Here is a 25,942-nt window from a genome sequence, read left to right as displayed (position 1 = left end):
CGCCCCCACAGTGTTTAACACGTGCTCGTAGCTTCCAGGGCTGCAGCGCAAAATGTAGCTCCCCTATTGGGGCTGGGGAGGACACGTCCTCACGCGTCACGTGTCCGTGACGCGCCTTGTATAGAAGTGCAAGTAACATGCTTCTGCATCACACCTAATACAAACCACGCGTTGTGCATCCTAAAACACGTACATAAAATTACACCGATGAGACTTTTTCGCTAAGTTACAGCCCGGAAATATTTCTGACCTACTCGAGACATTTCTAGGGTTCCGTGCTTCAGATTGCAAAAACGGGAGGGACCCTTATAGAATTGCTTTGTTGTCCATTCGACTGTTAGGAACCCTTTTTTTTCAAATGTGTTTGAAATTTTATGGGACTTAACTGCTATGGTCATCAGTCCCTAGGCTTACACACTACTTAACCTAAATTATCCTAAGGACAAACACACACACACCCATGCCCGAGGGAGGACTTGAACCTCCGCCGGGACCAGCCGTACAGTCCATGACTGCAGCGCCTGAGACCGCTCGGCTAATCCCGCAAGGCTAACAACCCTCTCTCTCGGCAAAGTGAAGAGGTATCAAGTTGAAGTTTATGTTATATACTAATGGCCCCTCGATGGTGTAACAAAAGTTAAGTTTCGACGTCAATGCAATCAAAAAATACTGCTATTTATGTCATATAGTAGAGACGCTGAGTCGCAACAAAAAGAATGTCACAAATAAGCTTTCGGCTAACAGGGCCTTAGTTGACATCTCCGCTATACGGTGACTAGCGACTTTCCTTTTCATAATACTGTTACATTCCACCCTGGATTTTCTATAGTTTGAAATTTGTGTAACATATTTTGATATTCGAGAACTCACTCATCAGAACTTAAAGCGTACTTCCCCGTTATCCTAGAACCATGAAATTCGGCAAGAACCAAGGTTCCACAGTACTCACGAATCAAAAGATCGGAAATTTATTTAACTGTAATTCTAATAAAACATACTTTGCATTCATCGTGTGTCAAAAGCATAACAGACGAACATTACCGCATACAAAAATAAATTGTAAGTTACAGTCATGTTTTAGTAAGTAAATAAACAATGTTTTATTAAATATTCTCTCCCTGCACACGTAAACTTAAGCCCCTTGCTCGCTTTTTTTTTTTTTTTTTTTTTTTTTTTTTTTTTTTTTTTTTTTTTTGCATATCCGGGCTGGTCTGACGAACTACTGTAGAGATTTTGATACGGCCTTGGAATTCCCGGGACGAGTATCTTGCCAGTATCGATATCGATAGCAGGTAGAAATCTGTCCCCAAGATTCGATGAACTATACATAGGTAATTAATTTTCCACGGAACCATCGCTGTCCGAGCCCCATTCACATTTGGCCAGTTTTATGAAGTTTATAGTTGTCGAATTATGATAACTAATTCGGTTTTTTTAAATACCGTATACTATGCTTCTGGTGGATTGGAAAGATCCTTCGAGCAGTACTCCAATTATGTAACATGTGTGAAATGTGATCAAATGCCGGCCGCGGTGGTCTAGCGGTTCTAGGCGCTACAGTCGGGAACCGCGCGACTGCTACGGTCGCAGGTTCGAATCCTGCCTCGGACATGGATGTGTGTGATGTCCTTAGGTTAGTTAGGTTTAAGTAGTTCTAAGTTCTACGGGACTGATGGCCTCAGAAGTTAAGTCTCATAGTGCTCTGAGCCATTTGAACAATTTGTGATCAAATAGTAATATTAAAACAGCGGTCACAAAACTATCTCGTGGAGCTCTTCAGACTTCACACAATATATACAGAGTTTTCCTGGAATAATGGTCACTATTCAGGGATATGACAGAAACGGTCATTCGAAGCTAACACATGTAGCAAACAAGGGTCCAAAACTGCATACCTCAACAGCTATGGGCAGTTCTTCGGTAGAAGATACGTGTTTCCCAGCAGCCAAGAGCGGCAAGTGGTCGTAGAGCCCATGTTTAGTGGACTTCTCTCCTTCGAATTGTCGTTTGTGGGCCGGCCGGTGTGGCCGAGCGGTTCTAGGCGCTACAGTCTGGAACCGCGTGACCGCTACGGTCGCAGGTTCGAATCCTGCCTCGGGCATGGATGTGTGTGATGTCTTTAGGTTAATTAGGTTTAAGTAGATCTAAGTTCTAGGGGACTGATGACCTCAGCAGTTGAGTCCCATAGTGCTCAGAGCCATTTGAACCATTTTGTCGTTTGTGTTTTATCCATCAATACTACCTACTCCTCTTAGAATTCCCTGTAGATATAAAAGATACATTCACGAATGTTTGTATGGTCCGTGTAAGCCTGTTACATTCTAATGTGTGCATAAGGCGTTTTCGTGATGTTGCACATTTTCAGTTATTATCCTACATGTGTACTGTCAGTGGATGTTTTACGTTACCACAGCGGCTAACATTTTTGAGATAATCAGTGAAACAATATTATCCACAGTGTTCATTCTTCATTGGAAAAAGAATTTCACTGCATATAATCTGTAAAATTGGCTGTAACTAGGGAATGGATTCACAACTGCCTGTTCGTTTACAGGTACGGCACGGAAAAAAACCAGCTGTAAATATGGTTATAAACGACTGCTGTATTGATTTTATACTTCATTACGAAGGATATGTTACTGTGAACTGAACCTACGGTCGTTTATATCAGAAGATTAAAATGACAAGTGCTTCCTGAAGACAAAAACCAGCTCTGAAGTCGAGCGTCTCAAAGATCATCGCTAAACATTCGTAACATTATTCACTTGTTCGCCGATATCTCCAGCGTAGCGACTCAGAAGCGTAAAAATGTTACTCATACTTACCAGAGAAACTATTGTGAACACATAAGGAGCGATCAAAAAGTTCCCGGTCGGAGGCCTGTGCAGTCCAGAGCCGTACAGTCCAGAGCCGGTAAGCCAATCAGGCAAAATCGCCGTGAGCACTGAGGGAATCGTACCACTGACGCACCAGGCTGAAGATGCACATTTGGTAAAACAGCTGCGTGAAGAAGTCCGTGACTCTCTCATCCCTGTCCGACAGCAATGAAAAGGCGACCCTTCAAAGATTTTTTTTTCTTTTTTTAGGGAAAGAAAGTCTTGATAATAGCTTTGGGGGGAGATCGGGACTTAAGCTCAGATGCCCCAGTGTCTCGCTTTTGAGTTGGCGCAGCTTCTGCTGGACACCCAGATGGAGTGGCGTCTTGCGTCAAATCGTGACTAGCAGGGAACTTGGCCCACCATTAGGCTACAATCCGACCTTATCAAAGTCGGAAACGTGATGGTACGCATTTCTCCTCCTTACACGAGGCATCACAACGTTTCACCAGACAACGGCGGTCAACTGCTGTTTGTGTACGAGAAATCGGTTGGAAACTTTCCTCATGTCAGCACGTTGTAGGTGTCGCCACCGGCGCCAATCTTGTGTGAATGCTCTGAAAAGCTAATCATTTGCATATCACAGCATCTTCTTCCTGTCGGTTAAATTTCGCGTCTGTAGCACGTCATCTTCGTGATGTAGCAATTTTAATGGGCAGTAGTGTATATATAATTTTTTTTTCATAGTACCTACTCAGAATAGAGTACGGTGGTAGCGTAATGGCTCCACAGTCTTTTACGAATACAGCGAAAGCGGTTTTGCGCTTTCCTTCAAACGATTACGATTTACAGCCGGCGAGCATTTCCGTCACACTTTCTTACGTGTAAAGGTCAAGCGTAGGTAACTGGCCACGACATCGACATTATATGAGTGGTAGTGAAGACAGTCTCACACCTCTGCGTTTATTCGCAGGAGTCGCACCATCTCGGTGCCGTATTTCGTTACTGACATTCCGTTCCGGTGGCGACAGGAACGGGCGGCCGCCTGGACAGACACTTTGCTGCTCCGCTCGTCCGCGCTCCGTGCGCTGCGTTCCGTGTAGCGCCGCAAGCCGCCCGACTGGTTTCCCTTCCAAGGCCGATCCGTGCCGGCCGCCAGTATCCGGTATCCTAGCCCGGTATATCCCGTCCTAAGCTACCCCGCGCGCACGGCGCCGACGCGGGAGTCACTGGGCATTAAGGAAGTATACGACACTTTAACGGAAAAGGCAAGTACTTCCACACTCATCTTACCAGCCGGCCCACCAACTACTCCTACAGGCGAAACCAGAGGAGGGAAATGCCTTCCGTGCACCGCGGAAAACATCGTACAGGGTGACCCGCGGTAAACGTACGTTTGTAGATTGGCTAGTACTCCGCAGCCAGACACGGCGCATACGCCAACTATTTCGGGACTGCCCGTCAGTTCTGCAGTACGGGAACAGCGGACGATAGGGTATCGCTCGTTCGCGTACGAGGCGTTTGCTCTAAGTGTCGAGTCTGTCGTCGCAGCACGGAGAAAATTCCGTCGCCATTTCAATCGTACAGCTCTACGCGTTGCAGCACGACCGTACGATGGGTGACAGCTTTCAGAAGCGGGAAACTGTCTTACGAAGAAGGCGCCAGGTTCAGACGACGGCCGGAAACATCGTCTTTGTAGGAGAGGCAGTTGTGGGGGCTCCAAGACCATACATAGTAAACAAACACGCCTTACGCGGATGAGCTGTGAGTCTGAGAGAACAATTTTTCCCTCGCCTATAAAATCCCATCCGTATAAAATGCCGGTGATTCAGCAGATCAAAAGTAGGTGACTTCCAGTGGCGACAAGACTTTGCAATTCTGTTTTTATTTTATTACGGAATTAAAAGTCAAAACTCTGCGTCCTCATGTTGTGTGTGTGTCCCCGTCACGACAGTGAGACGGAAACTACTTACACCTATTCGCTCTGCACAGGAGTAATTCCGGGCCAGGTCAATTCTGGGGCAACGCCTTTCAAACTGTAATTATTTCCTTTGAAGGTCGCCAGGAGCGCAGGGGTACATTCCTGGAAGGTAGCTGGAAGTTAAGCCAGCCGGCAGTGGCAACCTAAGAGATCTGGAGATAACTCGCTGGTAAGACAGACACAGCTTTGTGGAGGAACGGCCGCTCAGCGCTCGCCTACCCTGGGAGCGCGTTTTCAAAGAGGACCCGCCTCGTTCACTCAGCCTCAGTTGTCGCCGCCCTGGGGCGGTCAGCCGAGGCGTCAGGCTGGCCCATCACGGGACACCCCGTGGGCAGCCGACGCCTCAGCACGGCCAGACATTACGCCATCCTGCTACACTGTTCAAATGGCTCTCAGCACTATGGGAGGTCATCAGTCCCCCAGAACTTAGAACTACTCAAACCCAACTAACCTAAGGACGTCACACACATCCACGCCCGAGGCAGGATTCGAACTTGCGACCGTAGCAGCAGCGCGGATCCGGACTGAAGAGCCTAGAACTGCTCGGTCGCAGCGGCCGGTTGCTACACTGTTACTAGAATGAGATTTTCACTCTGCAGCGGAGTGGGCGCTGATATCGAGCTCCTTAGCAGATTAAAGCTGTGTGGTGGACCGAGACTCGAACTCGGGACTTTTGCCTTTCGCGGCCAAGTGCTCTACCGACTGAGCTACCCTAGCACGACTCATCACCCGTCCTCACAGCTTCAATTCTCCCAGCACCTACACTGTGGCTCCGCATGGCTACCATTTCTTCCTCTCTTGCTCATCTCAGCCCTATAAGGTCTTCACTGGTCGCCTTTTTGTTGCTTTTGTTTCAACTGATCCTCTGTAAAACTGATATTCAACAATGTTGTTCTTGTTGTAGTCTTTAGTCCTGACACTGGTTTGATGCAGCTCTCCATGCTACCCTATCCTGTGCAAGCTTCTTCATCTCCCAGTACCTACTGCAGCCTACATCCCTCTGAATCTGCTTAGTGTATTCATATCTTGGTCTCCCTCTACGATTTTTACCCTCCACGCTGCCCTCCAGTACTAAATTGGTGATCCCTTGATGCCTCAGAGCATGTCCTACCAACCGATCCCTTCTTCTAGTCAAGTTGTGCCACAAACTTCTCTTCTCCCCAATTCCATTCAATACCTCCTCATTAGTTATGTGATCTACCCATCTAATCTTCAGTATTCTTCTGTAGCACCACATTTATAAAGCTTCTATTCTCTTCTTGTCTAATTTATCGTCCATGTTTCGCTTCCATACATGGCTACACTCCATACAAATACTTTCAGAAACGACTTCCTGACACTGAAATCTATACTCGATGTTAACAAATTTCTCTTCTTCAGAAACGCTTTCCTTGCCATTGCCAGTCTACATTATATATCCTCTCTGCTTCGACCATCATCAGTTATTTTGCTCCCCAAATAGCAAAACTCCTGTACTACTTTAAGTGTCTCCTTTCCTAATCTAATACCCTCAGCATCTCCCGCCTTAATACGACTACATTTCAGTACCCTCGTTTTGCTTTTGTTGATGTTAATCTTATATCCTCCTTTCAAGACACTGTCCATTCCGTTCAACTGCTCTTCCAAGCCCTTTGCTGTCTCTGACAGAATTACAACGTCATCGGCGAACCTCAAAGTTTTTATTTCTTCTCCATGGATTTTAATACCTACTCCGAATTTTTCTTTCGTTTCCTTCACTGCTTGCTCAATATACAGAATGAATAGCATCGGGGAGAGGCTACAACCCTGTCTCACTCCCTTCCCAACCACTGCTTCCCTTTCATGCCCCTCGACTCTTATAACTGCCATCTGGTTTCTGTACAAATTGTAAATAGCCTTTCGCTCCCTGTATTTTACCCCTGTCACCTTTAGAATCTGAAAGAGTATTCCAGTCAACATTGTCAAAAGCTTTCTCTAAGTCTACAAATTCAACAATAGCGCACTCTTTTCTCCAGATTCCAGTGCTCAAGATTCGTTTTCTATTGTCTTGTAAGTCAGGAATGCAGTTTGGAATCGAATTTGGTCTGTTCCCATTGTTACTACTATGGTACTGCCCTTCCTGTTCACGTACATTCCCACGATTAACTTCGATTAAGTGGTTCTTTGATTCACACCTCCAAACAGGATGTAGTCGGTCGCCCCCGAGGCCAACCAGTACGGCGTCGCCTTCATTCGATTCCACTGTTTGAGGCCGGCCAGGCGGCCGAGCGATTCTAGGCGCTACAGTCTGGAACCGCACGACCGCTACGGTCGCAGGTTCGAATCCTGCCTCGGGCATGGATGTGTGTGATGTCCTTAGGTTAGTTAGGTTTAATTAGTTATAAGTTCTAGGCGACTGATGACCTTAGAAGTTAAGTCCCATAGTGCTCAGAGCCATTTGAACCATTTTCGGAAGTCCCACATTCCTTATCATCTTTATTTTGTGTCGTGATAATTTACAAGGTATAACGTTGTTTTACGTAACACTGAAAGTGACTGCTCTCGTAATCTCATTACTATTATTTAGTAGCTATGTTGCCCCTTATACGACAGAAATCATTACATGATTTCTGTTGTTCGAATCTATCATTTATGTTTCGCAACTAAGTCGGCATAGAGCGAGCGGGGTGTATAAAAATGAATTCCTATTTCCCAAACCAAGAGGAAGGTCACTGTCTACATAAAACTACGTTCAGTGCATGGTAGAGGGTACTTTACTTACGGATTTCAACAAAAGCCACAGTGTCGCTCCGATCTTCATGAAATTTTGTACATTTGATCTTCCAAACAAGGGGAACCTCACCGTCTACGTGAAATTTCATACGGTGTATGGCGGAGGGTGCCTTACAACAGAATTACACACCGTTTGACTGATCAGCTTGGGAGTTGGCTCATGTAAGTATGTTTTCGTGGTGAAGGCATTTATAAATGCAAACGATGCTGGATGGCGGAGGGTTGGCCTACCTTTAAATAAATTCAACATCGTTTCGTCAGTCAGCATGAAAGTTGGCAGATATACGTATTTTTTCATAGACAGGGAAAGCGGAGATGGCATGACGGAGGCAGAGGAGGAGATATACGGAGAGAGGAGGACGTGATGGGGGCGGGGAGGGGGGAGGAGGTGCATCCAGAGAAGTCAGAGAAGCAAATGAAAAGAGAGAGGCAGCAGCAGGTAAACAGACAAAGGGGGAAGGTGGTGAATAACTAATGGAACACTGTAATAATCACATAAATTAGGGGTGTTATTGTGAATTTGATGTGCTATGAGAAAAAGCGCAGGAGGAGATGGACAGAGACGGGAAGATGGATGGAGAAGGAGAGGAGGATGGAGAGGAGGAGTAAGTGTTGTGAGAGAGTGGAGCAGATGGAGTGTACACTGCATAGAACAGAAGCCGTATAGAAAAACGCACGGAACGAAAGCTATCGACGGCACTGTCTGAGAGACGGTGACAACACCTGCACTGGGGGTGAGCGACTGGGGCAGACAAGCAGTGGGGGAGGCTCAGTTCGCGAACACCTCGTTAGGGAACCGGTTGCTCTGGACAGCCTCGCTACCTGCTGCACCCTTGTACGAAACCCCACGGTAGGAAACACCACGTAGCCCATTTCCCTGGATGCCTCGTTCCCCTTTCCACTGACGTGTCGCGGTCGCCTAGTTCACCACACTTGCGAGTCTTGACGTGTCGGCGTCAACAAACCCCAGAGTTGAACAGACTCGAAAGCTGCCATTAAGGAGGAGGTGGATCTGTCTGACGGACGCCCGTTACGAATAACTTCTGGCCAGAGGGTTAAGAGTTGTGTTCGAGACAACAGCTGCCAGTGGCGTGACGCAGCTTTTCGTAACTTGCCGTGTAGCGTAAATGAAACAGAAGATGTTAGTGTTTTATTTAGTCTGTAAATGAAAGGCCTTCTTCCTTAACCCTTTCGTGAGTCGTGGGAACCATGCTTCCCACTACAATGAACTCGCTGCTACCACCTAGTGAACAGTATGGGGTACTACTTCCGATCGGAAGTTCCCGCCGTTTTTGCTCCACCTTCGAGCAGAGGCACTGTATAGCTGAGTGTTGCTTTGTAGAGGAGCCTTTCAGTGCTGTTTGCGTGACATTTTGTGATTTTTTTCCTCAAAGCTATAGTATAAGGTAAATACTTTTGATTTACCCAAATTTATGAAGGAGCACGTAAAACTGGAACGAGGAGAATTCCACTTTGAAACAAAAGGAGCCATTTCTGCAGTAAAATGGATGGATAATCGCCCAGTCACTTTCCTGTCCTCTGTTCATGACCCATGAGAAACAGCCACAGTGAAAGGGAAAAACAAGGATGGTACTAGTACAGAGATTTCTTGTCCTGAAGTTGTGGCAGAATTCAAGAAAATAATGGATGGTGTCAACAAGTTTGATCAATTACGGGGAAGGTATGCCATTGGCAGACGTTCTGTAAAATGGTGGCACACAAAATTTTATTTCCTGGTGGACGTTGCTGCAGTCAACAGTTTTATCTTGTGGAAAATAAGTAAAAGAGAACGTGGACAGCATGATCAGCTCACATACAGGATCCATCCAGCCAGTCGATTCACCGCTGGCTTCTCATCCCAAAAAAAGCGTGGGAAAAAAGGGGTGAAGTACCTGAAGATATTCGTCATGTGGCTGTAGGGGAGCATCAACCCATTTTAGGAGAAACCTACTGGACGTGCCGTCATTGTAGTACCAAATCTGCGGAAAAGAGCACCCGCTGTGTTTGTACATATTGTCAAATACCACTTTGCATAGACCCACGTTTCAGAAAATTTCACGGCAAGTAATTGTGAACAATCATTGTAACAAGAGAAGTAAATTTATAAAATAAATATGACATATATTGAAAAAGTAACTCCAAGGAAGGGCAGTGGGAAGAATACTTCCCACCTTGTTGTGTCACCTTACTTTCACAGTTGGAGCAAATTTGATATTCTGTATGATAATGATACCTATCTGTTAACTACTATCTGATCTCCATTCATTAAAAAAAACTGCTCAGTAATTTTGCCCACGAAAGGGTTAAAAACAAACATACGACCGTCCACTTCTGAACTGACCATCTGCGCGTACTGTAGACTGCCGGACTGACGTGTGATCTCGAGGTGGGAGGTGGGAGGTGCCACGCTACGCCGCCATCGCCGCTTTTTTCCCGCTTCCTGCTCTTCGCTCCGCTGCCGCGACTTTTTCCTCATTGCGGACAGCCACGCAGCGGCTCAACGAGAACCGACCTTCCGCGTAGTCTAGCCGACTGATTACTTCCACTACACGGCCCTCCAGTTTCCTTTGACTACGATAGTACTTGCGACTCCAATAAGACGCACGGCGACAAGAGGCTGAAGTCTCACCCTTGTTCTTTTCTTTCTCCCGTTTGAAGGAGAAGCGCTTTACGGGGAACTCGGTAGTAAAATCCTTCTGTTGCCTGCCTAATAGGGAATTTACTTCGCCAGTTTACATTTGCAAATCCCAGCGTCATCGTGACGCCTTCAGCTGTTACGCAAACTGCCTTTATCGCTATGTCAGCGTACGTCTTTGGGACTTCTGGAGCGTTCACATTCACAATATCTGAAATTGTGGTGCAACGCACACAGAATTACAGAAGAATATACACGGCACGAAACTTCCTGGCAGATTAAAACTGTGTGCCGGACCGAGACTCGAACTCGGGACCTAGTTCTGCAAGGTTCGCAGGACAGCTTCTTTGCAGTTTTTGGAAAGTAGAAGACGAGGTACTGGCGGAAGTAAAGCTGTGAGGACGGGGCGTGAGTCGTGCTCGGGTAGCTCAGGGTAGAGCACTTTGCCCGCGGAAGGCAAAGATCCCGAGTTCGAGTCTCGGTCCGGCACACAGTTTTCATCCGCCAGGAAGTTTCATATCAGCGCTCTCTCCGCTGCAGACTGAAATTCTCATTCTGGGAATACACGCGGTGTTTCAAAGTCTTTTGGGTAGTGGAGTATGCCACGGGGAGTAGCTCTGGTCAGAGGCAGCGAGTCCGCTCACGCTTATCGGAGTTGGAACAGGCCTCAGCTTGCACTGGTGATGTGGTCGTGGCCCTGAGAGGCGGCAAGTCGCTGCCACTCTCCGGCCTGTTACCCGTCAGCCAGTCAACTGGCCAAAATTAAAGTTCATCTTGCTTTTCTAAATGGTTTTCTGCGCTTGGAAACAAGTGTCTCAGGTACTTTTTTTTTTTTAATCACTCTGCCAATTTAGTAGTGTTGGTAGTAGACCGCACACCCGGTTAAAAGACCCTGCTAGTTGGATGAAATCGCGTCGTCCCATGGCCGGCGACTACTAAACGACGCCATACTCGCTTGCAAGCGTCAGCGAACATTTTCTCACGAACAAAAGTTGTACCTCTGATGTTTGATGCAAAGACTCTGATACACCCTGTATCTAGATTTATGTTGAAACTTGCGTTGTTGTTGCACTACTAAGGCTGTTTTAATGCAGCTCTCCATGCTACTCTATCCTGTGCAAGCCCACTCACCTCCGAGTAACTACTGGGTTGGGTTGTTTGGGGAAGGAGACCAGGCAGCGAGGTCAACTGTCTCATCGGATTAGGGAAGGACGGGGAAGGAAGTCGGCCGTGTCCTTTCAGAGGAACCATCCCGGCGCTTGCCTGGAGAGATTTAGAGAAATCACGGGAAACCTAAATCAGGATGGCCGGACGCGGGATTGAACCGTCGTCCTCCCGAATGCGAGTCCAGTGTAGTAACTACTGCTTGGTTGCTTTGGGAGAGGGGACCAAACAGCGAAGTCATCGGTCCCATTGGGTTAGCGAAGGATGGGGAAGTCGGCTGTGTCCTTTCAAAGGAACCATCCCAGCATTTGCCTGGAGTGATTTAGCGAAATCACGGAAAACCTAAATCAGGATGGCCGGAAGTGGGTTCGAACGATCGTCCTCCCGAATGCGAGTCCAGTGTGGTAACCACTGCGCCACTTCGCTCGATGAACACCTACTCTAGTCTATACCCAACTGAACCCGCTTACTGTACACAAGCCTCGATTTTCGTCTACAATTTTAACAACCCCCCACTTACACATACGAACGCACTTTCCTTAATTACCAAACTGCCGATTCCTTGATGGCTCATAACCTGCCGTATCAAGTGGTCCCTTCTTGTAGTCACTGTGCATCACAAATTTCTTTTAACCGCAGTTCGCCCGAGTACCTCGTTATTAGTTATTCGATTTACCGATATAATCTCCAAAATTATTTTGTAGCACCAGATTTCAAAAGCCTCTATTCCCTTCTGTTCGGAACTGCCTATCATACACGTTTCATTTATGTGCAGGGCTACACCACACACAAAGAAGTCGGCACAAAAATTTCCTAAAAATTACAGAAGAACACATGTACAGTTTTTGTTAATACTTCTCTAATTCTGTATACGGTCTACCACAACTTTGCAGACTAGTGAGGAACACACTACAGCCCAGATTAACATTGCATTGTATGTTCCTTACGTAGCAACTGAAGAAACGACCAAGGCGTTGTGGCTTCTGAACGTATACTCCCAAAGCCGAAACGCTACTGGTAAGACCGTAGCAGGATTTTACCATCAAGAGTCTCGGTTACGCCAAGAACAGCTAGTAAGGCTACAGTGAGAGAAGTTATCTGTTCAACTCTGAAGTCCAGACACATGCAGTGGGTCAAGATGACAGCTGGCTCCGTTACTGTTGTTGAGATAAGGTACTGTGTAATGAAATGCGTAAGTAGTTACACGATAGAACTTCATGAACAGTTGATGTTCCTCAGGCATACCGAATCTTACTTTTATCTACAATAACGATGCAGACTGAAGCAATGAATTAAAATTTGCAGCAGTGTCTGGATTCGAACCCAGATCTCTTGCTTACCAGGCGGATGTGCTGTCCATTTCACCACAGTGGCTCTCTCGTTCTCACAGCTGCACAGTCCACCACATCACATCTTCCACCCGATACAAGGTCCAATTCACACCTCAGCCCTTTGCAACTCGCTGTGGTAGCTGGAGTGCCAGTGTGGTGAAATGGATAGCACATTGCCTCCGAAGGACGAGACCTGTGTTCGAATCCAGACACTGCTACAAATTTTAATTCATTGCTTCAGCCTACAACATCACAGTAGATAAAGGTGAGAGAAAGTCTCAGTGACATCAAGTTTGTATAATTAATATATCAACAACGGCCGTGTTTACAGGCAGGATTTACCCCACTTAGCTCATTGCTAAGGTGCTATTCCAATATCGGGGAGCCTCGGCAATAGTGATACGGGTTTACAACGGGAATAGCTGAGGCGTGAATGGGAATTTGTATCTGGGAGGGAGCTGTGATAGCTGGAGTGCCAGTGTGGCGCAACGGTCAGCGCATCTGCCTGATAAACAGAAGACCTGGGTTTGAATCCCGGCACTGGTACGTATTTTAATCCATTGCTTCAGCCTAAAAATAATTGTGGTAAGTTCTATGGGACCAAACAGCTGAGGTCATCGACACTGCTTAATATAACTTCAACTAACTTACGACAAAACACACACACACACACACACACATCCGACAGAGGCAGCCGCGCGAACCGTGGCAAGACGCCCGAGACCGCCCGGTTACCCCGCGCGGCACTTCAGCCTACATCATTTTCGTACAGGAGAGGTTCGTTGAGCACAGAAAGAGAAGAGACGAAGCCCCTGTGTAGCCACGGTGTTAAGGGTAGCATTCATCTGACGCTAGGTGAGGAAAGCCCTACGTCATAGTGACGTAGCCACGCGTCGTCAACAGTTTCACGAGTTGTCCTATCGACTGTTGTGTGCATTCTGTATACATCGACTGTTGTGCGCGTCTTGAATCTGCACTGTTCTTTGTTCTTAGTTGATTTACAATATGAAGGCAAAATTAAATGGAACTAGATGGTTTAATATTTCCAGCAACATTCGGAATTACTTCCAACTTCAGTTTCTCAGTTTAACGTTTCTGCCCACGTGAATTATGTACAATGCATTGCGTTTTATAAAAATACGGAACACTTTAATTTCTCCCTATTTCACGTTTTTATCCACATGATTTACGCACAATTAATCGGACTAAAAAAATGCCTAGACACTCTCGTTATAGTTATGATTCCTTCATTCAGATATTCGTAATGTTCATGAAACACAGAGTAACATCCCACATTCTTTGGATTGCAGCTTAATAATTAATTATTTCACGTTTCTATCCACACGATTTATGCACGATTCATCGGATTGAAAAAAAATTGACTAAACGCTTTTTACTTTTGTTATGGTTCCTTCGTTCAGACATTCATTATGTTCCTGAAACACATAATACCATCCCAAATTGTTGTGATTACAGCTTAATAATTAATTCAACTGGAATGAGCGTAACAGATAACTCCTGTCACTTCATTTGTACACATGTATTTACATTTAGGTTTGGCGTTCTCGGTACAACCGCAAAGATCGATATACGCACTCGTGTAGTCGATTTAGGTTATTTACGTCACTATGACGTAGGGTTCTCCTCACCTAGCGTGAGATGAATGCTACCCCGGTGTTGACACCTGCTTACGTGGACAGACGCAGTACTGGCAATCGGCACAGGAATATCGACCGTAGAGGTACACTTTCCACCTGTTCGTGACGAGTGTGCTTCTAATATTGTTCCGGTGGAGGATTTAGGCGTGCGACGGAGACGCGTGGGTGGGGGAAAGTGTGGTCGGAGCGAGAGGGGAGGGGGTGGGTTGAGGAACGGAAGCGGAAGCGGTGATTAGGCGTGCGCTGTTTAGCTGAGGCAGGTGACCGCTAGCCGCGCACCGCGGTCACAGTGGGCCAGATAGAGCTCCGTGCTGATGCCGGAAGCGACCCAGCTGCCACTGAGCGCGCACTTCACCTCCCAACGATGCCGCTACTCGCACATATGGCTATCTACACCTGTATCTGCATCTGTACTCCGAAAGACAGTGTGGCAGAGGATGCTTTCTGTGCCAATATTATGTCCCCCCTCTCATGCGACTCGCGCGTGGGAACAATGCTTCCCTACGAGCTCTAAGTTCTCTGGTTTTCTCGTTGTGGTCATTTTCCGAGACGTACGTGGAGAAAGTAATACGTCGCCCGACTACATGCGCAACGTAGGACGCCGGAATTTCGACAGTAGACCGCTTCCTGATGCGTAACGCCTCTCACTACAGATATTCGGATTTAGGTTACGACATGTTCGGTATGCCCGCCATCACTGGCGATGACGTGGCGCAGACAAAGGGCGAAATCCTGCACGACACGCAGAAGTGTCGGAACATCCGTCCTGTCGATTACGTCTTATTGAACACCTCCGGAACGCTCTCGTGGCCACTGGGCAACCCACTGACGAAACTCTCTGTAAGGATCCTGGACTAATGAACAACAGCGAAGAATCAATCGTGCACGAGTTTTCCAAGGCACTTCTTTCATGGATGACATACATTTTCTTATCATTCCCCCTACGAATCTCAGTGTGGCATCTGCTTTCCCTGTAATTTGCTTTATGTGAACACTTCGCTTTAGCCTGCTCCGGATGGTTACGTATTTTACGACATGATGTATATACATGATGACAGTTACTGAATTACATGAAATAAAATCTTCATAACTTCTGAACGGTTTGCGTTAGGATGTTCAAATTGCACGGTTGGGCGAGAGGCATGATGGGAATTAGTATGGGCTGTGTGGTTTAGCGACGAAACCCACTTTCATTTGGATAGGCTCGCCAATAAGCAAAATCGGCGCATTTGGGGGACTGATAATCCGCATTTCGCGATCGAGAAGTGTCTTCACCCTCAACGGCTGACTGTCAGCGATAACAGAATAATCGGGGCGATATTCCTTGGTACCGTGACTACCGAGCGGTACATGAAGGTGTTGTTGGAAGGTGATTTCATCTCCATTATCCAAAGTGACCCCGATTTTGACAAGATGTGATTCATGCAAGACGGTGCTCGACCCCATCGAATCAGGAGAGTGTTTCATGTCCTTAAGGAGTACTTTGGGGAACGCATTCTGGCTCTGGGGGACCCAGAGGCCACTGGCATGGGCCTAGATTGGCCGCCACATTCTGCGGATCTCAACACATGCGATACCTTTTTGTGGGGCTATATTAAAGACAAGGTCTACAGCAATAACCCCAAAACCACTGCTGAGCTGAAAGCAGCTATTCAGGGGGTCATCGACAGCATCGATGTTCCGACACTTCACTTCAGCGCGTCATCCAGAATTTCGCTATACGTCTGCGCCACGTCATCGCCAATGATGGCAAGCATGCCGAACATGTCAAAACCTAAATACGAACATCTCCAGTGACATTTACATGTCGAATAAGGTGTGCGCACTCTGTTGTTTGTAATTAATTTACTTTGTTCATGTAGTTGAATCATTGTTACCATGTATGCAGACTAAAGTGACGAATGAAAATTTGTACCAGCATTGCAGAGGCCCGTGCCGTTCGGTGTCTAGGTACTATTACAATACAGTTCGAGAGCATCTGCGAAGCTGTCCGAGTTTAGGGGGAAAACCAAGTGGGCCGAGGCGTGAATGGGAATTTGGATAGAGGAGGGAAGCGTGATGTGGTAGCCCATACAGTTGTACAAAGCCACTATCCCAGCGTAGCATAGCGGTTAGCTCATCTGCCAAGTGAACAGAAGACGCAGGTTCGAATCCTGGCCTTTGTACAAATTTCATTCGTTGCTTCAGTCTGCATACATACATTGTAGATGTCTGTGCCGTAAAAGGCCTCTGGAAACAAGTAGTTTCACCTCACTGTTTTACGAGACTTTAATATTTCTAGTGATTTGTCGCCAGTAGTGGTACTGGACCTCTTCGCTTATTTACACGCGATGCGTCACATCAGTTTACGTCCAGGGTAAGTGCCGGTACCTGAACCTTCCGTCGATCGTCTGCAGTCTTCTTGCAGTTCGTTACAGACTCCCGGAGTTGCAGCCTTGCCGTCGCGAGGTGACTAGTGGAGACTCCGTAATTATCCAGTAGATGATTAACACAAACTGTGAGCAAAGTAATGGAAGCTCCTGACAGTGCGAAATACAGCGGTCCGAACTTTAATTTTTGTTGCGTCGGAGAAGTTATACATAGATCATCAAGGAAAGGTTAACTATTGTGGCCGTGTACTAATTACCAATCCCGCATTCTTGTTTCTCCCTTCTGAGTAGCTACCAGCTTTTATCCTGTGAAATTTGTTATGTAATATCCTGGATTACGGTTAATATTTAAAAAGAAGTACTGCAAATGCTTGCAGGCTCCTGATTGTCTCAGAACGCTGGTTTCGTTTCGTTTATCGTCACTCTGCAAAATTTCCCGTGGAATTAATTGAGTATTTAACCAAATAACGTTTCGGGAAAATACCACTCCTCATCATGCGTGCGCAATATTTAAGGTTAAATAATCCCTCCGACGCGTTACATTAGTTTCCACTGAATTCTTTAATTAGCATTTTGTTCCTTTACTGTACTTCCAATTCTTACCTTCCTACCACTTTGAACAATGACAAATTTCTATATAAATCGTTTCGCTTAAGATTCTACCACCCCCTGCACACGATTTTCGGTTGCTACACTCTCTCACACACTCGAAGTGAAGACAGATTACCACCAAAACGACAGCCGCGCTAAGCTCGAAAAACCCGCATTGTCATCGCCATACTACAATGCCCAGCGAATGTCAGTTCTTCCTAAAAATTTGGCTCCTTTACAAATCGCACCGCGTTCTTAATTGATGTCCCATACACTAAGAACGTAGAGACCGACCCTGACCACAGTTTAATACACCGCCGTCTGTCATACTCATTTTCACCAAATCGCCGCTACTACCGAAACGTAATTTGTGAATTCTGACTCGAAAATAACGTATTCGCTATTTGATCAAACTTTCATGTGAGACAAAATGTCGTCGGATTTGAATCGCTGATAACTACGGGACTAATAATGCGTCAACAGTGGTTGTGCCCACAGCTGACAGATCATGTCTGCACGTGTTTGTCGCGCAGCACTTGTTTTACCTGTGATGTCATCGTACCATATGGTTGGTTGTTAGGAAGTAGCTTTGAGGACGAACGCCATAAACTGGTATAACGTGGACACGCGTTTAACTAGGCCATTGATTCGGGTGTCATCGTGAAGAGCTTGTGGAGCACTAGTTGGAGCCAAAGTACGACAATAAAATATTTGCCGGAATATAAGTGAAAATAGGTACCAAACTGCGAATTACAAAGTAATGAAAGATGTCTCATGCTCGCATCGAAAGGAATCCTAAAAAACATAAAAAATCCACTGGCGAACGAATTTCAGAGTTACGGCAGCGTCGAGAAGGAAATGAAAAAACGGTTCACAACAAACTAAGTAGTCGGCGCATCGAACACACAGTGGCCCACGACAATCCAAACTTGCAATTTCTCTGTACTGTAACCGTTATATTGTACCAGAGAGGCTGATGACTAAATTATCTAATAATACGAAACACTTATGATGATTTTGTCCCGATTACATAAAATCTACGGCATATAGCCGAACTGCGCAGACTATTTTATTTTATTATTTATTTATTTATTTATTTTTTGCGGAATGCATATTCAATACAGAAACTGGAGTAAGGTTTTGCAGTGTACACGCATCTGCATATTTCACTCGATATGTTTCGCACATGATATTTTCGTGAGAGATTTCGCTGATACGAGCGACTTGACAGAAAGGCGTTTCTTCCGATGCTCTCTCTCTCTCTCTCTCTCTCTCTCTCTCTCTTTGCGTACAGCCGAGTGCGGTTAGTCTGAATGGCGCATTGTTCATCAGCGCAAGCGCACGATCGCTCCAACAGGAAGGATAAAGGGTGGGAGGAGAACAAAAGAGCATCACCTGCATCCACTGGTCTGGCAGCAGTTCCCCGGCCCGCCGCTGGAGGCGCCACCTACGGGCGTCGCCGCGTGACGTCAGCAGGCCACCACGTCACTGATAGAGGGCAGAGCGCCGGTTCAGCTGCCGATAGCGCACCTAGCGCTTAGCGCAGCCTAGGCCGCGCCGATCGGAAAATACCCGGCCGGCGGCTGCGGCGTTGGGAAACACTTCCATGTCGCGCCGGGCCGCTTTCTAATCGGCCGACCGCGCTCCGTTTTTGCGTCCCTGAGAGAGTGGCTGCTGCCCGCCGCCGAAACATTCCGCAATAGCGCGACATCTGCCCCGCCGGCTGCCAATTACGCGTCACCCAGCCCTGCGTTTTGTTTTCTGCCGGTCCGACTGTAACGGCGAGGAGGGCGCAGTTTTGACAGCAACGATGCGACAAGATGAAGTTCAGTGTATTGCGTTCATACTGGAAGCGAGACTCAGCAAAAGGCCACCGATACGCTGTTTCCTAACGATGCTGTCGTGTCAGCGTTGAGTGACTAGGAGGATACGAGATCCCCCCCTAGCCAGCCAGTGTTCTGCGTGTGGTGAGTGGATGATCGCCTAGAAACTGGCTCGAATGGATAATAAGATTAGCCTCTTAAGCACAGTGCGCGGGAGTCGATACCTACCCCATTCATCGTACGACGGCTGGGTCGCGGAACTCGGTATCGTATTGTCTGGGGACTGCAGCCGGCGCCAAATCCGTTGCGTGAGGTTGGCCCGACTGCGGCCGCCGTTAAGGAGAGCTTTGCGCTGCGATGATCTCTCCCCCCTCTCGCGGGGGTGGGAGAGAGGCCTGGGGGGGTCCCACAGCGCACGCCTGCGCGCCGGGTTGCCTAATCAATCAGCTGTCAGGGACCGCACCCTCATTAGGGTTGCGCGCTGTGGCCACAGAGCGGATCCCCCCACCCCACTAGACAATGTTTTGCCTGACCAGCGTTCACCAGTTGCTGCCCCCGCAGTTGCGCACTCCCTGACAGCAGTGGTCTACGGCTGCTTCGGTCTGGCGTCGTATTGTTGTTCTGCGACTTGGTAGCGATAACGAACACGAAACGTTGAAGGTCGAGTCGCTCACTACCCATTTGTCTGTCATACGTGTCTCACGTAATGCGAGCACTCGACGCCATAGGCTATTTCCTGCCTGCGGCGACCAAAGTTTCTGTGCAGCTGCTAGTTATCTTTCTCGTTGTTAGCGATTTGCACAAGTACACAGCGGAAACGACGTAGCCTTCCGGTTGCAAGTTTCGACCAGCGGGACACATTACTTCACTCTCCTTGAGCAGGTAATGCTCGACACACTGCTGCACGGTCATCACCGATGCCACAATACCCAGCGGTGTCACAAGTAATAGACTGATGTGTAAAAGCTCATATGATTTTAGCATCTGTGGTTGTAGGAACGCGATATATCTCCAATATTAGACAGTCATCTCGTGTTAGTCTGCTGTGAAGTTGCCTAAAAATGAACTTGGATAGAAACCAAAATCATGATGAACGCACGGACACTGGAGAGAAATACACGTATTGGAAGGACAGAACTGCGGATGATCACGGATATGTCTATGTGGATCAACCTGTAAATATGAAAGGAGATTTAACACTATAAATATTTCCACGTATTAATTTGGGCTGACAGGCTTACACAAGATATTCTTCAGTTTCCAAGTCTAAGACGTCGGCTGGGCCGAAGAAAACATCTTTTGACCTACGTATACTACCAGTAATAACCTACGGCTGTCAGACATTGCCATGACTCGAGTTCGTTGTGAGAGAACTCGTAATAGCTCAAAGACAAGTGTAAAGTTCAATGTTGGTTTACACAAAGAAAAACAGAAAGAAGGCAGGAGGTGACAACACAGGTCTGTGACATAATGGAAAGAGTAATTACAATGGGAGCGGGCTGGTCTTGTCGCTCGAAGAAAGGATGGCATCTGGTGGAAACAAATACTAGACTAGAGCCCACTTTACCAAAACAGATCTAGGGAAAGATCACCAGACAGCAGCGCAGAGACTTACGAAGACAGCTGGATTCAGCTGGCAACGGGAAGTTCGAGATCACCGTAAACGGAGGAAGCTGCTGCGGCACGGCGTTGCACACCGACTGAAAGAGGCGACATCGCAAGTGAGCCAAAATGACTGATGATAATGATTTTGACAACGATAAGTAGGGTGGATAACATGATACTGGCACGGATAATATTAGAAGACCGACGCGAAGCTGCACCTTCTTAACTGGTAGAGAGGAACCGTTGCACCATCCCGTTGCTGTCACGAGTCCGTGCAGGGGCGTCTCCCGTATGCTGTGTCCCGAGCACTTCGCCGTGTCACGACGTCTGAGTGATAGGAGCAGAGGCGTTCAGTGACCAATTGAATGCGATACAAAATGGTGCTCGCGATAAAAACAGCGCGTGTTCGATGTGGAGTCTTACGTGAAGTGCAGTTCGTGCAGAAATGTGTACGGGTGTTTTTGACCGATAGTTTGAAGAGTGGAGGTGTTCTGGAAAAACATCCAGCAAACCCTGGAGTGCAAAAGTTAGCGGAAAAATGGCACAGAACGGGTCCTAGAATGAATGAGAAACTTTCCAACACCAGAAAACATTACGGTAAATAATTTCCTCCCTCCTCCCTCCTCCCCCCCACTCTCTCTCTCTCTCTCTCTCTCTCTCTCTCTCTCTCTCTCTCTCTCTCTGTGTGTGTGTGTGTGTGTGTGTGTGTGTGTGTGTGTGTGTGTGTGAAAGAGAGAGAGAGAGAGAGAGAGAGAGAGAGAGAGCTATATGTGGAAGGATGGCTACAGCTGGTGGTCGTGAACGACAAAAAAGGGACGGCCAGCCTGCGTGCGTAGGAATGCGTGGCAGATGCGTGCCCGGTACGCAGCACAGCACGCGCTCTCCGGCTTCCGTTCTCTTCACCGCTCGTCCTCCTCTTCCCTTCCTTCGCCCTCCCTTTCCCTTCCCTTCCCTTCCCACTGGACGCCACCCCTCCTCTAACCAGAAAGGACACTGCCATTCGTATAGCGCCAGACGCACGGAACGCATACGGCAGTGGAAAGCTGAATTAGGTATTTTCAGTTCTGGCGAGAATATGAAGAACACACAATAACGCCAAAAACCGAGTGGTAGCAAATCAGGAAAATTGCTACAAGACGACAGTCTCTTGTTACAATAGTGCTTAAATTATGATACGGCTCTACACTGCAGTCTGTTTCAATCTCTTTTCTAAACTATTTATGTCAAATGTCACTTCCATAGTCTAGTTAATACATTGCTATTTTCTTCCGTCACTGTAACAGTAACTTCTTATTATTATTATTAGTCCTTGTAGTATTCCTATTACAATAGCTACTAATTAGGATTGTTTTGACCAAACTGCGTTAGATAAAGGCAAATTTGGTTTCAAATCATCCTTTGACTTCAATGGAATTCGATAGCAGGAAAAAAAGGAGAAGGAAAAAAACAGGTGAAATGGACAGAGGGAATCAAAGAGGAAGCCGTCTGGTAGAGTTCTGCAGAGAGCGTAATTTTAATCATCGCTAACACTTAGCTTAAGAATCATGAAACAAGGTCGTAACGCGAAAGAGACCTGGAGATGCCGGAATGTTTCAGACTGATTATATGGCAGTAAGACAGAAATTTCTGAACCAGATTTTAAGTTGTAAGAGATTTTTAGGGTCACATGTGGACTCTGACCCCCAATTTATGAGTTATGAATGTAGATGAAAAGAAAACAAATTGCAAAAAGGTAGAGAATTAACAAGATAGGCCCTAAAAAGCTTGAAAGAACCAGAGGTTGTCGAGAGACTTTCTACAGGGGGGGGGGGGGGGGGGGGAAGGAATATAGTAGAAGATGAATGAGTAGGTTTGAGAGATGGAATATTGAAGACAACAGATCAAATAGGTATAAAGGTAAGGCCTTGTAGAAATGTCTTGGATAACACAGGAGATATTGAATTTAATCGAGGAAATGAGAAAATATAAAAATGCAGTAACTGAAGCAGGAAAAAGCGAATACACACGTCTAGAAAGTGAGATCCACAGGAAGTGCGAAATGACTAAGCAGGAATGGCTAGAGGACAAATGTAAGGACGTAGAAGCGTGTATAACTGGGGCAACGATACGTTTGGAGAAATGAGAAGGAGCTGGATGAATATCAAGTGCTCAGATGAAAAACCAGTCCTAAGCAAGGAAGGAAAGGCAGAAAGTTGGAAGGAATACGTAGAGGGCCAACACACGGGAGTTGAACTCGAAGGGAATATTACAGAAACGGAAGGCGACGTAGTTGAAGATAAAACAAGAGATATGATACTGCGAGAAGAATTTGATTGAGCTGTGAAAGACGTAATTCGAAACAAGGCATTCCGTCAGAACTACTGACAGCTTCGGGAACGACAACCATGTCAAACCTCTTCCATCTGGTGTGCAAGATGTCTGAGACAGGCGAAATAACCTGGGCCGTCAGGAAGAATGTACCAAAATTCCAAAGAGAAAAGGTGCTGGCAGTTGTCAACATATCGATCTATCTGTTTAATAAATCATGACTGTAAAATACTAACACGAAATACTCACAAAAGAATGGAAAAAATGGTGGAAGCCGACCTCGAGATAGATCAGTTTGGATTCCGGAGAAATGTGTACAGACGCGAGGCAATATTGATCGTACTACTGATCTTAGAAGGTAAGTCAAGGAAAGGCAAACGTAAGATTATAGTATTTGTAGACTGAGAGAAAGCTTTTGACAATATTATAATACTCTCTTTGAAGTTCTGAAGTTAACAGGGGTAAAATACAAGGAGCAAAAGGGTATTTGCAACTTGCACAGAAACCAGATAACGGTTGTAGGAGTCGAGGGGGCATGAAAAGGCAGCAGTGGTTGAGAAGGTAGCGAGACAGAGTTGTAGCCTATCCCCTATGTTATTCAATCTGTATATTGAGCAAGCAGTAAAGCAAACAAAAGGAAGATTAGAAGGAATTAAAGTTTAGGGAGAGGAAATAAAAACTGAGGCTTGCCGATAACATCGTAATTATGTCAGAGACAGCAAAGGACTTGGAAGAACAGTCGAACGGGGTGTATGGTGTCTTCAAAGGAGGTTATAAGATGAACAACAACAAAAGGAAAACAAGGATAATGGAATGCAGTCGAATTAAATCGGGTGTTGCTGAGGTAATTAGGTTCGGAAACAAGAGACTTAAAGTAGTATACGAGTTTTGTCGTTGATGATGGCTGGAGTAGAGGTGATATAAAATGTAGAATGGCAATGGTAAAAAAAGAATTTCTGGTGAAGAGGAATCTTTAACATCGAATGTAGATATAAGTCTTTTGTAAAGGTATTTGTGTGGAGTGTATCCTCGCGTGGGAGAGAAAGACGTGGACGGTGAACAGCGAGGCGGCGCAGTAGTCAGACCACTGGACTCCCATTCGGAAGGACTACGGTTCAAATCTGCGTGGGGCAGTACTCATTTAGGTTTTCCGCGATTTGCGCAGATCGCTCCGGGCAAGTGCCAATGCGGTTCCCTCTGAAACGGCACGGCCCATTTTCGTCCCCATCCTCGAAACACCCCGACTTTCTGTTCCGTCTCCAACGATTTCGATCTCCTCGGGACGTTGAACCCTAGTCTTCGTTCCTCGTGTTAAACTTTTAACGTAAGATTATAGCAATTAATAAGTAGGCTGTGAGAGCATTTCAAACTTTTAATTTCGCTCAATAGTTACGCTGAATATTGAGTATTGAGTATTGGCCCTGTGAGGCGTAAGACTGGCAATCTGCAATTAGTAGTCGGATCCGGGTTAGCAGTTTGGTAACAGAGGTGGCGACGTGTGCAGGGTGTGTGAGGCGGCGTGAAATGCAGAAGAAGCCCCACGGCAGAGGGTGCCTTCCTGCCTGCTGCACACAATGACGCAGCTGCCCTCTGCCAGATAAGATTACAGCTCGCTGCCTGTGGCTGCGAGTGCGTGCGCCGGTGTCGGTAAGTGTGCCCCCCCCCTCTCCCCCCCCCCCGTCTCTCTCTCTCTCTCTCTCTCTCTCTCTCTCTCTCTCTCTCTCTCTCTCTCTCTCAAAGAGTTAGGGGGGGTGGCGGAAGCGGGGAGCAGCTCAGGCTGGCGGAGCGGAAGCCCGAGAGGAGGAGGTAGCCGCCAGCCGCCGTGTTAACAACCGCACGCACCCACGCACGCATACAGAAGGCCCCACTGTTGGCTCCGCTCGATTACGGAATTAGGAGCGCCGGTCGTCGCTCCGGAGCACAACCCGGCCGCAGGCCGGCGTTCTGGGACCATGTTACCTGATGTGGCACGCGGCAGGGCGAACGGGCGGCCAGGTGCTTCGCGGCGAGTTACACTTTGCAGCACATTTCCGTAGCATACCGTGACAATCTTAATCTTTGCAGTCAATGTTTTCAGGTCATTAGCCTTGCAGACAGATTACCGGAATGCCTCGGATACAATTCCGCACTGTAGTTCAGTGGACTACATACCAGCTTACTGGCAAGGGGACCGTGCCTAATAGTGATCACCGATACCGTCCCAGTTTATATTATTTGCGCGGCTCTGCCAGAAGTGCAAGTGGCAGAAGAGGAAGCTCCGGAAGGCTAAGCGTTTAGAGGAAATAGCATTATTGGTGCGGGTGTAGCGCGCTATGACCGATTATGTTAGCGCAGTTTGCAGCCAGAAGATGGCGCAGCGGAAGGTGTGCGGACCGGTGATCGCAGTGGGCTGGTATCGGATCTCTCTACGGAACACCTTTTATTTCACTTTTTACGTTACTTTCATTTAAAATAAACCGAAATAATGCGCAGTATGTTGTCTATCAATATTTTCTTGGAAAGCATGAAAAAGTTTAACGAAATTTGAGATCGCCAATAAATTTCTAAGAAAGGATTGTAAGGCGTACAAAACAACTTGGTATATGAAATTAGATACTTTTATTATTTTACGGCTGATCATTTACACGTGCCATGTGATATTCATCGTAAAAACAGGGGAAGAAGTAATTTTGTCGGCATCTTGCACACGGAACCTACTCTTCGCGTACATCTGCCGAGGGGTTATCGAAGGTCAAAATGTAACCAGCGGTACACCAAGTCCTGTACACTTTAAGTACAATCCCTTCTCGGAAACTTATTTGCAGAGTCCTCGTGGATGCTGTAAGTACAGTACTTTCGTGGGAATTTATTTGCAATACCAAATTGTACACTGCGTTCCTTATCAGGTCTTTTAGGAAGATATCAATAAAGA

General features: G+C 46.7%; 1 protein-coding gene and 1 non-coding gene across 2 annotated transcripts in view; both read left to right on the top strand.

Annotated features, from left to right (window-relative positions):
- LOC126106459 (uncharacterized) overlaps positions 1-25,942 on the top strand; it is a 161,924-nt gene that overhangs the window by 34,566 nt on the left and 101,416 nt on the right. The gene's annotated exons all lie outside the window — the stretch shown is intronic.
- Positions 13,153-13,224, top strand: Trnai-gau (transfer RNA isoleucine (anticodon GAU)). Its single transcript has one exon. It is a non-coding gene; the product is annotated as a tRNA-Ile (tRNA).

This window comes from Schistocerca cancellata, chromosome 10, assembly GCF_023864275.1.
Source record: "Schistocerca cancellata isolate TAMUIC-IGC-003103 chromosome 10, iqSchCanc2.1, whole genome shotgun sequence".
Taxonomy (NCBI): domain Eukaryota; kingdom Metazoa; phylum Arthropoda; class Insecta; order Orthoptera; family Acrididae; genus Schistocerca; species Schistocerca cancellata.
Note: the sequence above shows the minus strand (reverse complement) of the source record. Positions and strands in the feature narration are given on the sequence as shown.